This window comes from Petaurus breviceps, unplaced genomic scaffold (assembly GCF_028583685.1).
Source record: "Petaurus breviceps papuanus isolate PSGF00001 unplaced genomic scaffold, PetGlider_PUasm1.0 91133, whole genome shotgun sequence".
In the NCBI taxonomy this organism is placed as follows: domain Eukaryota; kingdom Metazoa; phylum Chordata; class Mammalia; order Diprotodontia; family Petauridae; genus Petaurus; species Petaurus breviceps.
Genome location: NW_027187419.1, coordinates 50041604 through 50057244, shown reverse-complemented (window position 1 = coordinate 50057244; position 15641 = coordinate 50041604). Strand labels below are relative to the sequence as shown.

Genomic DNA, 15641 nt, shown 5'->3' with positions numbered 1-15641 from the left:
TCTGGAATTTGTTGCTTGGGCAAGGTTTGGGGTCAAACTAATAATTCCCTTCCTGATTCTCTCTTCCACAGCTCTCATTTCTTTTTCAATTCCTCCCCCCCCCCACTAGTGCTATAACTTAATTCATAAATAAAAAAAACAACTCTTGCTTTATCTCTTCTAGGAATTCTAGTTGAATCTATGTCAAAGCTGTGTTTTACTTTGAGGCTTTGCTTATAGATACTTTGGAGTCATTCTCTACTTCTGGGTTTATGATTTGAGCATCCTTGTCACTATAATAACCTTTTATAGTGGGATTCTTTTTTGTTTGTTCATTCTTCTAGCCTACTTCCTGACTTCAGACTTAACATTTGGATCAGACTACATGTACTTCTTGGCTGATCTTGTTGCTTTCTTTGGGGGTATTAAGCATTTTGTGATTCCAGGACCTTAGGGACAGTGCAAGCAGGGAACCTACAAGCTTTTAGTGCTCCCAAACTGATCCAGGGCAAAGTCTGGTTTCTGGCCCCCTACTCTAAACTGTGCAAGTTCCTAACCTAGGTTTAGGTCTAGTAGACTTCTGGTTCTGTCCTGGGTCCTTCTTTCTCTAAACTACTTGACTTGGTGATCTCATCCACTTCCATGGATTTAATTACTATTTTCATTCTGATGATTCTCAAATCTTTCTTTGCTGTTCCATCTTCTCTCCTGACCCCTAGTTTTGCATCTCTAGATGGCTTTCAGACATCTTAAAATGGAACTCATTTTGTCCAAACCAGAATTCATTATCTTTCTCCTAACACTGCCTGCCCCTTCCCCACTTTCCCTATTACTATGGAGGCATCTCTCCATCTCCCAATTTCTCAGGCTCAGAACCTAGGACTCACCCTGGACTTATCTCTCACCCTCCCCTTGCCCATATCTGAACTGTTGCTGACTTCACCTTTGTGATATCTCTTAAATATACCCCCTTCTCTCCTTTGTCACTGCCACCCTTCTAGTGCAGACCCTCAGCACCACACACCTAGACTACTGCAACAACCTGCTGGTGGGTCTGCCTGCCTCAAGTCTCTCCCCCACTCTAGTCCATCCTTTATTCAGCTAACATGATTTTCCTAAAGTACAGGTCCAGTCATGTCTCCTCCCTGCTCAATAAACTCCAGTGGCTCCCTGTTGCCTCCAGGAGCAAACACAAATGCTCTATTTCACATTTAAAGACTTTTATTACCTATACCTCTTCCACCTTTCCAATCTTCTTATGTCCTATTTCTTGACAGATACTCTTAGATTCAAGGACACTGGCTTCCTGTCTGTTTCATGAACAAGATACTCTATCTCTGGGCCCCAGGCCCTCTCTCTGGTTCTCCCCAAAGCTTGGAATGCTTTCTTTCCTCCACTCTGACTGCTGATCTCCCTGACTTCCTTTAAGGCCCAACTAAAATCCCACCTTCTAAAGGAAGGCTTCCCCACCCCACCCCAGTGCTGTTAATTATTTCCTATATATCCTGTGGATAGCTTATTTTGTATATATTTGTTTGCATGTTGTATCTCCTATCAGATTGTAAGCTCCTTGAGGGAAGGGACTATCTGTTGCCTCTTTTTGTATACTCAGTGCTTAGCATAGTGCCTGGCACATAATAAGTGCTTGAAACTGAATGACTGATTGATTGATTGCTGGATTCAGCTTCCATCAGCCAACTGAGAAACTCTGTTGGTTCAGAGTGATAGAATTGTAGACTTTCCTTTGCTCAGGAATTCCTGCTCTGTTAATTCCTGCATAGGCTTCAGACTGCATTATATGTACCTGAACTCTGCTGCTGGCATCTGAGCCACCTGTTGCTGTTTACCTCTGAACTTACTCCTTTCTCCTTAAATAGTCTAGGGCCTATGACTTCACTACCCCAGGCCCTCAGAAGCTCCTTGTTCTGGAAGGGATTGCCTCTGCCCCAGTCAGAGTTCCACCCTGGATCTGTGACCTGAAACTGGGTAGTGAGCACTAAAGCTGCCAGATGGTGCCTGTTCCCATCACATGTTTTGTGGTATGGGTCTGGGACCCTCTCCCACTTATGCTCTCGGTCTCACTTGCTCTGTGGATGGTGCTCCTACCCAGACACAATTCCTAGTGTTCGGAACCCACTTAGCATCTCCTCTCATTCTGGGCTGGAAGAATGACTCACTATGACTTTTGTTTGTATTCCCCATCAGGATTCTTTGTGGTGTGTTTTCTAGAACTGTTTGGAGGAGTTTTGCAGAGGGGGAGCTTAGCTGTACTGCTTCCGATTGCTCTGCCATCTTGGCTCTGACTCCAATGACTGTCTTCTGACAGAAGAACATGGTATCTGCATGTGCTTGCCTCAAATCCATAGAACCTGGTTTTTGGCTTTTAGAGACCAGAGACCTGAGGGTGGATTCCCTAGACCAAGAGATGGAAGTAGGCCAGGGAAATGGGGAAGTATCCTGGAGAAGTTCACTCACATGGTCAAAGAGGAGAACTCATGGACACTCTTCTTCCTGAACTTCTGCCTTGTACCAGAGGAAAGGGTGTGTGCATTTCCTGGGTAGCATAATTCCATAATTTAGCCTGAGAAGGGAAAGTTCTTAGGCAGAGTCAGCTTTGGGAATTACCCTGGAATTCTGGAGATCTTGTCTTCTAGCTAGAGAAGGGGGATTTCCTGAGTAGCATGCCTCTTGGAGAGTCCCATATATCTACTTGCAAGTGGAGGAGTAGTAAGAGACTCCAAGCATGGGAGAGCAAAAGGCCCAACTTTGCTCCTTGCTGTGCCAGTGGTAAAGGAATTGAGTGTCTAGAGACCCTATAATATTTCCCTTCTTATGGAGTTCAAACCACACTGTGACTCTATGAATCTAGGGATGGTTTAGGTTTCTGTGGGGGAAGGAATTCAGGAAAATTTCTAGGTGTTATCCTGTTGGCACTCACAAGTTCAGTTTTCTTCTGAGGAAAATTCAAACCATGAGGTAGTGCTGAGTAGAGAAGATTTATGGATCATGGTGGAGAAGTAGGGAGGGAGAATTATATTGATGTCTGTGGGCTTTGTGGGCAGCTAGAATGCCAGGCCTGGAGCCAGAAAGACTTATTTTTCTGAGTTCAACTCTGGCCTCAGATACTTACTAGCTGTGTGACCCTGGTCCAGTCACTTAACCCTGTTTACCTCAGTTTCCTCATGTGTAAAATGAACGCTAGAGAAGGAAACAGCAAACCACTCCAGTATCTTTGCCAAGAAAATCCCAAATGGGGTCATGGAGAGTAGGACATGACTGAAAAACAATGGAACAGTCTAGCCTGAGCTCTTTATGTGTTTTTGATCAATATTTAGGACTCATGTGAGTCTATTTTGTCTTCTGTATTTTCTGTGGGGAGAAATAAAGGCAGTTCTGTAGCAGATGTACATTTGTTATGTCAAGTGCTTGTATAGGAGTGGGAAACCCTGTTACCAACATGTGTGGAAACCTGTACATGAACCATAATTAGAGAAGCAAAATTTGGATGGGGGAAAAACTGAGCCAAAAGGATATTTATTATTTAGCATAGTCTCTGATATTGAACCTAGTATGTACGGGCTCTGGACTATGACTTTCCTTTTCTCTCATATGAGTGACTAAGGAACATGAGGAAATCTCCACCCAAGACATCTTTAAAGATAAGATACTCACCTGCTTTTTGGGAGTCATTCATAAGGTCATAGATTCTAGTTTTGGAAGGGATCTTATAGATCAGTTTGTCTAGCCCACCTATTTTACAGACAAGAAAACTGAGACCTAGACAGGTGAAGTGACAGCCATAATTGCACAGCTAGTACATAAAATAGCCCAGGATGAAGATTAAAATCAATGAGATGACATATATAAAGCACTTTGTGAGTATTTAAGCACTACATAAGCATTAATGATGATGACAATGATATGACTTCAAACCTATTGCTATTTCCACTCTATTATCAGTTATTTCCAAGGGTTAGTCCTGTTAATCATCTCTTGAGTCCTACTTCTAGAATGATGGAGCCCAGCTCCCCTACAGAAATCCTGCCCTAAATCTTCTCACTTCTATTCTCTACCTAGCTGCAGTATAATAAACAGTCTTCTCGTGAGATGATTCCTCTCTGCTTAACATTCTTGGGTTATAGCTTCTAGCTTAATGCATGGACAGCAGCAATCAGCATATAGATTGAATTGCTAATAGAATAGAGAAAAGAAGAAAAAAGGGATGGAAAAAAGTTGTAGAGAGCTTAGTTGAGTGTCTCTTCTAGAATGAAGTTGGCTAGTTAGTGGAGGGGGTAATTTTTGTTGCATATAGGTGGGCTTCAAATGGGAGATTTCAACATGCATGGAGATGGGGGTGAGGTTAGGGGTGGGTAGGACAAGGAGTTTCTGGCCTCTCTATTCTCCCTCCTGATCAATCAGCAAAGATTTATCGAGCACCTATTAAAGATTTGTGCTTAGAGCTGAGATTAGCTCCCTTGTCCTTCATTCAATTGAGGTTTGGGCTCTTGATCTTGGTTCCGCTTCTGTCATGAAAGACCACTAGCTTACTGGACCTCTTGGCACAACTCATACCTAAAAATGTGGCATTATCACTCATGGAGCCTGGTGCTCTTAATTCAACAAATATGACTCTGGGATGGGGAAGCATGGAAACATAGGACTATAAAGTGACTTTAAAGATTCCTTATTTCAACCCTCCTCATACACCGTTTTATAGGTGAGTTCCAAAGAATTCATTTGACTTGCCCAAGGTCATACAGATAGTGAGTGGCAGAATCAGGAATTTAATCCAGCTCCTCTAACTTAAAATCCACTGTTCTTTCTAGTACAATATGTTGGTACTGTTGAGTTTCTGGTCTGTGAACAATACAGGAACTGGCCATGGAAAGTGGGGGAGTACTTAGTAAGGTCAGTCATGGGACATACAAGCAATAGCTGGGGTACCAAGGACAGTTCTCTTAAAGCAGACAAATCCTCAGAATACCTGGCCACTAAGCAGTTTCTAGGGACTCGCACCATTGTTCCCATCTCTCACCTTAAAAAGTGTAAAAAGTTTAGGCTGCTTCATAGACCATTTGGCATATGTCCAATTGGTTTTTGGAAGAGTCCTTCCCTGCATTCTCCTCAGACTTGCTGAGGAATTTTCTTTCCCCCTCAGGAGATCAAGAAAGCACAGTGAGGCTACAGATGAATTCTCTGAATAGGAGGCAGGATAATATTACAAGGGGGAAAAAAAAACAACAAAAAAACCAAACACTGAATTGGGAAACAGGAGAGCTGGATTTAACTCTGCTATTCATTTGGTGAGAACTAGCTTTGTGATTTGGGGCAATTCATTTAGCCTCTGTGGGCCCCAGGTTCTTCATCTGGAAAATAAGATGGATGAACCAGATGACCTCTATAAGCCCTTCTAGTTCTTATTTAAAAAAAAAAAGGTCCAGGAGTCTTGTTGATAAGTTAACCTAGGGAAGGGTCTTTAAGGACATCTCTTCTTTAGAGGTTGTTTAATCAATTCCTCTCCCCTCTCCTATCCAGGTCCCTATACTCCTCACCTTACCCTCCTTGTGAGAGTGACTTGTCTCTGAGCAAGAGGAAAGCTAGGCTGGAGAAAGAACTATTGAAATGCTAGTGGGAGCTTTTCCTGTCACAATGTTCCACTTCGGTGCCTTGATTTCTATTATTATGTGAATTCCAAAAACATAAACTAAGCAACAAAAGAGCATCAGGAATCCTGGGGAAAGGTCTTAGTCCCCTCCTTTTCAGGGCTGTCTCCCCCAGGTCCTGAAGCCTATGTCTTACTCCATGGCTACCCCTTATAAACTCTAGTTCATCCTGGTTCCATAGCCTCTATTCTCCTACCCTCTTCCTCAACTCTCCATTTATCAGTCAGTCATTTATTAAGCACTTATTATGTGTCAGGCACTGTACTCAGTACTGAGAATACAAAGAAGCAAAATAGAAAGATAATTCTTACCCTTAAGGAGCTTACCTTCTAATGGGGGAGGGCTATACATAAAAGGGAATTTAAAAGCAGAGGGAGGGGGAAGAAGGATAGCCTAACAGGGGCATGGTAGCAAAGTCCAAAGAGTCAGGAGAAGAGTTGAGAGAGGAGTGAAAGAGTAAGCATGGTTGGCTCAGGCCCTTACTCAAGTGAAGGTTCCAGGAGGAACCCACCAATGGAAGGAGGGGGCTGCAGGGCTGGAAGGAGACTGCTTAGGCATAGCAGTGAAGCTTAGACAGTTAAGAGCTAAGCTATAAAGGAAGAGAAACTTGGATAATTTGCTTCTAGAAAACTACTTGGGGCATCTTATTGCCATCTGCCCAATCCTCCAGACCACTGCTCAGAGACTTAGAGCCCATGACTGAGCTGTCCTGATTGGTGAGTTAGTTTGTACAAGCTCACTAGCCATTTATATCTAGTTGGCCTCATCCCACCAGACCACTCTTCTAGTTGACCACTGGCCCTGCCTCTCCCTCTTTAAATCTTGCCCTGGGAAATGTAATTAGACACACACACACGCACACACACACGCCATTGAAAACCCAGACCAAGGTCTTTATATATACTTAAAAAAAAATCTTAGTTGGATTACATTTTAGACTTTACCCTTGTGTTTGGCTGTCTTTCAAGCTTATTAACTTGCCTGTCATCTCATATGTTGAGGACTTGTGGACTCAAGATGCTTCAACTTTTATCCTGAAGCTGTGGTCAGAACTGTAGAGGCCTTTAGTCCTTTTGGAATCTGAGACAAAATATTAAGGTTAGAAAGAGTTAAACCAATGAGAAGGTAACCGCTCCCCAGAGCACACAGGCAGTCAAGTAGTTTAGTTTTATTTGTGCTTATGAAAGGTAGATATCACAGCAGATACCAGTCATGAATGGCAAAATTGTTTTCCAATGGTTTAAAATCAGAAATGGATATGGATTTTATGAATGAAAAAGGTATTAATAAAGACACATGGCTAATTGCTTTGCTGCTGCACTCTATGGACCTTTGGACCTTTCCATATAATTTTCGGGTGAAACCTCCTATATTTGTTGTCTCCTTCTATTAGAATTAGAGTCCCTTAGGATGAGGCATTGTTTTGCTTTTCTCTTTGTATCCCTAGTATAGTACTTTGCACACAGTAAGCACTTAATAACTGATTTCTGATTCATTCATTCACTGGAGTTTATTTAGTAGGGGAGTGATATGGTTAGATCTGTACTTAAGGAAAATCACTTTGTCAGCTATGAGTAGAGTTGTAGAAATGGGAGAGACCAGAGACAAAGAGAGCAATTAGGGGGTCATTGTGAAAATCCATGAGGCCTGAACCAAAGTTGTGACTCTGTAGATAGTGAGAAGGGGATGGATGAGTTGTTTTCTTTGTAGAAATATCAAGATTTGGTAACTGGTTAGATGTATGGGCTGTGTAAGAGTGAGGAATTCTGGATGACATCAAGATTATGAACCCGGGTAACTAGCAGGATGATGGTACCCTTGACAGAAGAAGCATTTGGACAAAGAGGTGGCTTGATATGTGGGGGTAGGGTGAGGAATAATGAGTTTTATTTTGGATATATTGATTTTAAGATGTCTGTACAACTTTCAGTTAGGGGTGTTTAATAGACAATTGGCCATGCTAGTTTGAAGCTCGGGAGAGAAACTGAGTCTGGGTAAATAGATATGGGAGTCACTTGTATAGACATGATGTAATGCCAAGCAAAGGCAACTTCCCAAGGTTCAAAATACCAGCATAGACACTCTCCATTTTATTCAGTGACAAATTAAGAATAGAGAAAATCAAAATACAGTATTCACCAAGTGTAATTCAATAATTTCCAAGTACTACTCCACCCCTGGACAGTACATTCATTTAGTCAATCCCAAAGACTGTCTTCTCAAGTGGAGATTAGTTTCCAATCATAAACAAAGTACATTCATCTGGTCAGTCACAGAGCACAAAAAGGTCAAAAGTTTTCCACCCCTGGAGCACAACTGAATTACAATTATCATCAGTTAATGCTAAGCACCTTCTCAAAAGGGGCAGTAGAGAGCACAAAGGCCATCTACCCCTGAGTTACAACAAGGTTAAGATATCATCACAGCATTTAATACCCAAAGAGAGGTCTTTTCTTCATCTTGACCCAAGGCAAGCTCTCAGCAATCTCTGTTCCTGGGGAGACAAAGCTTAACAAGGCCACAAGATACATTGCCAGTGTCCTCATTAATTCATTCTTTGTCTGCAGAACAGTCTCCAGACCCCTGAACCAACAGCAAGGTTCCAGGACCTCTTCAACAACAGCTTTGTCCTTCACCAGCAGACAAATATGGCGAAACAACATCAAAACAGACAAAGTACCGGCATCACAGCCATGTCTCCTCAGTCCTTGGCAGCTCTGGGTGGCAGCTCTCAAAAGTCCTGGGCAGCTCTAACTGGTTCTCAGCAATCCTTTTCCTCTCTCTGCCTCCACAATGCTGCTTCCAAATATTCTTCTGCCTCTCTTCCTCTGCTTGTGCCTCTCCAAATCCATGGCACTAGCTTCTCCCAGTTCAGCCCTCTCTTTTCACATCAACAAGTCCATCTCACAAGTGGGATTCACAAGCTCTGGGTTTTAACACTCAACCCAAGAACCAAGCCAATACAGGGAGATCTTTAAATTCCATTACTATTACACATGATGATCAAACCCATGGGTACTGATTAAGTCACCAAGATATGTTGTATAGAAAGAAAAGAGGACCCTGGATAGATCTGAGGGATACACTCTCAGTTAGGGGGCATGATATGGATGCTGAACCGATGAAGGAGACAGATGTCTCCTTTGGTCAGATAGGTAGGAAGAAAATCAATAAACCAACTAACAATTATTTATTAAATGCCATCTATGTGACAGGCACTGTGCTAGGTGTTGGGGATATAAGTAAAGAGAATGAAACAATCCTTGAATAAACTTGCATAATCCTTGCATAAACAATCAATGAACAAACAACTTACATTCTAATGGGAGAGACAAGAAGTAAACACACACACATAATGCAAACTCATGTATGCCTATATACATACTTACATATATATAAAAAACCATAAAGTAAATAAATGTAAATGCATACAAAGGTAGTTTGGGAAGGAAAACATTAGCAGTAGAGGAGATCAGGAAAGGCTTCATGCAGAAGATGGTGCTTGAGCCCATTTTAAAGGGAGAAAGAAACCCTGTGAAATAGAAGGAAGGAGCAAGTGAATTCCAAGCACGTGGAATGATCACCACAAAAACATTAGAATGAGAAATGGAGTGCTATGTGTATGGAACAGAGAGAAAGCTGATTTTTATAGATTGCAGAGAGCAGAAGATGGGAGGGTTAATGTCTAACAAGGTTAGATAGGTTTACAACAGATTGTGCAGAGTTTTGAGGGGTCATGGAAAACTGGAGAGGTTAAGTACAAGTGCATGCCAATAATGCCAATTATTGGTATGCTGAGGCTGGCAAATCTCTTTTGAGTTTGGGAGTTCGGAGCTGCAGTGGATATTCAGATCACATGTCTGTACTAATTTTAGTATAAATATGATGATACGTCAGGATAGGACTGTAGGGGTAGGGGGTGGTTTGCTACGAGATTACCCAAGGAGGAGAGAACCAGAAGATCAGAAATGTAACAGGTCCAAGTTCCTGGGCCAATCAGTAGTGGATTGTGCCCATGAGTAGCTTCTGTATTTCCAGTCTGGGAGAGATGGGGAGATCAAGTTTTTTTTTTTTAAATCTCTTCCTTTAAAAATTTTTTTTCCAATTACATGTAAAAACAATTTTTAACATTCCTTTTAAAAAATTTTGAGTTCCAAATTTTCTTTTTCCCTCCCTCTCCTGCCCCTCATTGAGAAGGCAAGCAATTTGATATAGATTATACATGTGCAGTCATGCAAAACGTATTTCCATATTAGTCATGTTGTGAAAGAAAAAGACAGATCCAAAAAACCCCACAAAAAATTAAGTGAAAAAGTATGTTTCTATCTGCATTCAGACTATCAATTCTTTCCCTGGAGGTGGATAGCATTTTTCATCCTAAATCCTTTGGAATTGTCTTAGATCACTGCATTGCTGAGAATAGCTAAGTAATTCATAGTTGATCATGGTTACAATATTGCTTTTACTGTGTACAAAGTTCTCCTGGTCCTGCTCACTACGCTTTGTGTCAGTTCATGTGAATCTCTCCAGGTTTTTCTAAAAGCATCGTGTTTATTTCTTGTAGCACAATAGTATTCCATCACAGTCATATACCACAACTTGTTTAGCCATTTCCCATTTCATGGTATCACCTCAATTTCTAATTCTTTGCCACCACTAAAAGAACGGCTATAAATATTTTTGTACCTGTAAGTCCTTTTCCTTTTCAAAAAAGTCTCTTTGGAATACTTACCTAATAGTGATATTGCTGGATCAAAGGGTACGTATAGTTCTATAGCCCCTTGGGCATAGTTCAAATTGCATTCCAGAATGATCAGATCAGTTTATAACTCCACCAACAATGTATTAGTATCCCAATTTTCTCACATCTCTTCCAACATTTGAGACCAAGTCTTTTTTTTTTTAAAAGGAAACATACCCATAGAGAAAAGATAATTTAGTAGAGAGTGTTCAAAAGGACAAGAAGGATAAAATCTGAGAAAAGACCATAAGTATTGACTATTCAGATATCATTGGTGACCTTGAAGTGAAGAGCTTTAGCTGAATTATGAGGCCAGAAGTCAAACTGCAAAAGAGTGAGTGGTGAATAAAAGGAGAGGAAGCGGAGACAAGTTGAGATAGTTGTTTTTTTTTTTTTCTGTAGCTATTACTGAGAAAGGAAGGAGATAGGGTCTGGTGAAGGTTTTTAAAAGATAGAGGAGACAAGGGCATATTTGTAGGTAGTATATAGGGAGAGATTGAAAATTAAAAGGAGATATTGATTAAGGGAGGAATCTGCTAGGGAAGATGATAGGAAGATATAGGGCATTTGTGGAAGGGCCTTAGTGATGATAAGGACCACCTTATTATCAGAGACCATTCTCCCCTTCACTTTATCTTCCTTTCACTTCTGGGATTCCTAAAACTGAGAACTCAGCTAGCTGTAGCAACCCTTTATTTCCTTTGATCAAGGGTTGGGTGATGGCTAAAGAAGTTGTGGTACATGAATGTTATGGTATTACTATTTCTGCCATAAAAAATAATAAATATCAAGAACACAGAAAAGCATGGGAGGAATTATTTGAACTGATGCAGAGCCAGCACAAGAATATATGAAATTATTGCAATGTAAATAGAAACAATGACAACAAAACAAAAACCCTAAACTGAACCCTGTTTGTAATGACTAACCTTGACCCCAAAGAAGAAAGGAGAAAATGTGCCTCTCTTCTTTCTTTGCAGAGGTGGGGTCCACAAAGGTGCAACATTACCTGTATAATCAGACTAGGTAGATATGTTGTTTAGTTTTGCTGAGCTGTTTATTCCTCTCTCTCTTTTAGTCTTTGTTATAATGAATAGCTCTTGGGGAGGGCTCAAAAAGGAGAGGGATAGATTTAGAAACGAGGGTGATATGAACAACAAAAGGTATTAATACAGTTTAAAAAGTGATTAGTTTCCCATAATGATAATACAATTGGAGGATAAAAGTCCCTTCCAGCTCCAACTCCTATCATCCTTAGAGTCAGATCTACTGGAAACTTTGAAGTTTAAAACTCAAATGAAAACCTAAGGCTTTTTTACTCTTCGGTGCAGTTCTTCTCTTGCAGATCCTGTTTACAATAAGGGTCCCTTTCCATGGGAGTGTGGCTGAATGAACTTAAGGATAGTATTCCTTTTTTTCTTTCTTCTTTTTCATCCAAAGAGGAATTCCCTTCAAAGTAATAAAACTGCAATGAGTTCTATAGAGTGCTATCTAACCACCAAGAAACCAGTTTCTGATTGCAAAGCAATGCCATTTAGCAGAGCTTCTCTCCCACCAACTGTCTCCTAAAACACCATGGAGTTAAAAAGCAGAGCCGCAGAAATAACAGCCCAGGGAGAGGGAAATTAAGAGGCATCAGCATGGGAAAAGAGGGGATATTTTTTTAGTAGGGAAGGGAATAAGACAGCTACCCAACAAGGCAAGATGTGGGAGCCTACAGTTGCTCCAGTTGTGGGAGAGGGGTGGCCATAAATGGCACCACCTGGGGCTGACTCTTTGTATGAGACAAATCATCATTAGTTGAAAACTTGTGCTCTTCTCTCTGTGTTATTTTTCTGGACTCCTTTGGAATCATTGCTCTGGAAATGTGAACAGAGTCTTCTTACCTAGTAGCCCTATATCTGGGACCTCTGAATATCTGAGTCTTGGACAGGTTATCTGTTCCTTTCTTTGATCCCCCAAATAGAGAATTGTCCTTTGTACTTGCCAAATGTGATTATTGTTCTTCCTCCATTTTGCAATATATATATATATATGTGTGTATATACATACACATATACATTTGTGTGTGTATTGTGTGTATCATAGGTATAACTTGAGTATGTCATGGGTATATTGAGCAGATTATGGATATGTCATGGGTATGTAATGTTTTTAATAGGAGTATGTCAAGATATAGCATGAGTATAACATATATATCATTGATATAACATGGGTACACCATGTCATGGGTTCATTGTGGGAATCACAGAATACATTATGATTATATCATGGATATGTTATGGGCATACCATAAGTGGGTCATGGCATAAATGGGCACATTATGGTTATATAATGGGTATAACATGGGAGTGTCATGTCTTAGATATTATAACAGTGGCACAGCATGTCATGCCATGTTATGGTATGGACTATATGTCATATCATGGACTATCACATGGGCACATTGAGGTATGACATGGCCATATCATAGCCAAATCATTGGAATAACATGGATGCATCATATCACGTCATGAGTACAACATGGGCATACCACAAATATAAGAAGGTATATCACACCATTGGTATCACATGGTTACATCATGGGTATAATATGGATATGTATGTCATGGATTAGAACCAATGTTTCCTGACTCTTTAGGCAGCAAGATTCTAGTCTTAGAGTCAGGAAACTTGGGTTCTACTTCCTGATGTTTCAATGTATGACTATGTGCCCTTGGAGAAAACCCTTAGCCACTTTTCCTCATCTGCAAGATAATATATAACTAGCCCAGGTATTTGATAAAATGGCAGGGCACTGAATTTTCCAGATTAGAGAATAATGTGGAACAGGTTCCTAGGGCTAATAGAAAGGACCCGGTGGCTAAAAGGGGACAGCCAGAATAAGACCATGATAACCTTGTAGTCTAAGCAGCCATCTTTCTTCAGCAGTACCATCCATCAAAATGAGGGAGGAGATGAGTTTGCCCTATCTGTCATTTGACTCAAATCTAACAGGGACACTAAAGTCCTGGGCTTGAGCATTGTAATGGGGTCAATGTCTCACAGCTCACCTTGCTATTTGTCTAGGAACATGAATAAATATCCAGAGACAGTAATGTAGTCGCCTGATAGAATCCCTTCCACTCCTCTTTGGAAAGAATCATCCATACAGGTTCCCTCATTCCTTATCCTCCCATCTCTGACCACTCCCCAAATCCTCAAACAGAATTGCTCTCCAGGAAGGTGCTCTTAGCCCTCCCTCTTGCTGCTTCTTGATGCCTCTTGCATCCCCCACTGCCCAAGGCCTCCATTTATACTGTCTTTCAGCTCCTTCTTATCTGTAGTCACCTGGGGATTTCTCAGAGCTCTCAGCCTGCTTGCATTGTGATCTCTTCTTTTTTGTGACACTGGGAAGAATCAAGACTGCTGTGAGTGCTTGAGGAAACAGCCTTACCAGTGGCTGGGGGCATAAACTTATAAGTCACAGGGATCAAAGAAACTTTCTGAACTGTAGGCTGCTCTGGGGTGGAGGAAGTCCTATAGAGCTCACGAGTTCTGTGGTCTCAAACTTAAATGGATTGTTTTAAGTTTATGCTACTGGTTCTATCTAAAATCTGTGTATCCCTTTTAAAGACCATTATTCTTCTGAACAAAGGTACAAAATGTTGTATCCTATACCTCTGTGTGTGTGTGTGTGTGTGTGTGTGTGTGTGTGTCTATAAACAGCCACTCTCCCCACCCCAAGTCTAATCTAGTTAATTTCCTTGCTGCCAGGTAAAATGATTCTTAGCAGAATAACAGAATCCCAGACTTGGAAGTGATGTTAGAAGTCACTTAGTCCAACCCATACCTGAAAAAGTATACCTTTTAAATGGTCATCCAACCTTAATTTGAAGACTCCAAGTGATGGAGGACCTATTTCATGAGGCAGCCCTTGTTGCATATTTGAATAGCTCTGATAATTCTAATTTTCCCATATATCAGAGTCAAATTTTGCATCTTCTCATTGCTACTATTTTTGTTCTCTCTTGGGCAAGAAGAACAAGTCTAATCTCTCTTCTTTGACAGCCCTTCACATACTTAAAGGCAGCATGACCCTTTAAGGAAAAAATGACCCTTGTACCTCCTTACCCCCAATACTTGTGCTTATCACAGTTACCTGGGACAAGAGAAATGCCTAGTCCCTTACTTTCCCCTCCTTTTCTCCAATATAAACATCTCTGTTTCCTTCAAGCAATCTGCATGTGGTATGAATTCAAGGTCACACGGCTAGTTAAGTGTCAAGTGTCTGAGGCTGGATTTGCACTCAGGTCCTCCTTGACTTCAGGGCTGCTGCTTTATTCACTGTGCCACCTAGCTGCCCTGATTATGTCATTCTTAATATGTCCTGATTGCATTACCTTTCTTCACTGACATACCATATAGTTGAGTCATATTACACTGATAGTCGACTAAAATTCCCATATCTTTTTCAGAAAACTGTTGTCTAGTCATATCATACCTCCCCCATCTTGTACCTGTGAGCTTGACTTTTTAAAAAATCATTTACTTTACATTTACTCCTATTCCTATTAGATTGTATTTACATAGCTGTTTAACATTTGCAAAGCACTTGACAGACATCATCTCATTTGATCCTCACAACAACCTTGGAGGTAGGTGGGAAAACTGAGGCAGACAGAGGTTAAGTAACCTGCCCACACTTAGTAAATGTTTGGTACTGGGTTTGAGCTCATGTCTACCTGAGCTGAGGTCCAGTTCTCTATCAACTGTCCCACCTCGTTTTCTGTTAAATTTTAACTTGTCAGATGCAATCTGGTGTTCTAGCCTGTCAAATCTTTTTGGATCCTGGTCATCATCCACTTTGTTAGCAATTCCTTCTAGCCTTGAGGTACCTGGTGTAATAATCATGCCATGTATCAAAGATACAACTCATTGAAAAAGCATGAATCCCTGTGGCACTTCCCAGAGAACTCCTTCTACATTGGCCTTGAATCACTAATGACTACTCTTGGGGTCAACCACTCTGAATCCACCTTCTTCTACCATTTTGTAAGCCTGTGATGTCTCTGTCTTTTCTAGAAGAATAACATGAGAGATGTTATTAAATGCATTGCTGAAATCTAGGTGAATAATAGCTATAGAACCTTTTGATCTTAGTAATCTGGGCAAAAAAATGGAAATGGAGCCAATCTATTCTCTTAGCTCTTCATTGTCACTGCTTCCTTTTATAGATGAATATCAACTATCATGATTCTTTTAATAAAAACATTCTA

General features: G+C 40.8%; 1 long non-coding RNA gene across 1 annotated transcript in view; it reads left to right on the top strand.

Annotated features, from left to right (window-relative positions):
* Nucleotides 1-9158, top strand: part of LOC138155592 (uncharacterized) — a 36495-nt gene extending 27337 nt beyond the window's left edge. The window contains exon 4 of the long non-coding RNA XR_011166883.1: nucleotides 8210-9158. This is a non-coding gene — a long non-coding RNA (uncharacterized lncRNA). The remainder of the gene's footprint in view (nucleotides 1-8209) is intronic.
* The last annotated feature ends 6483 nt before the right edge of the window (nucleotides 9159-15641 follow it).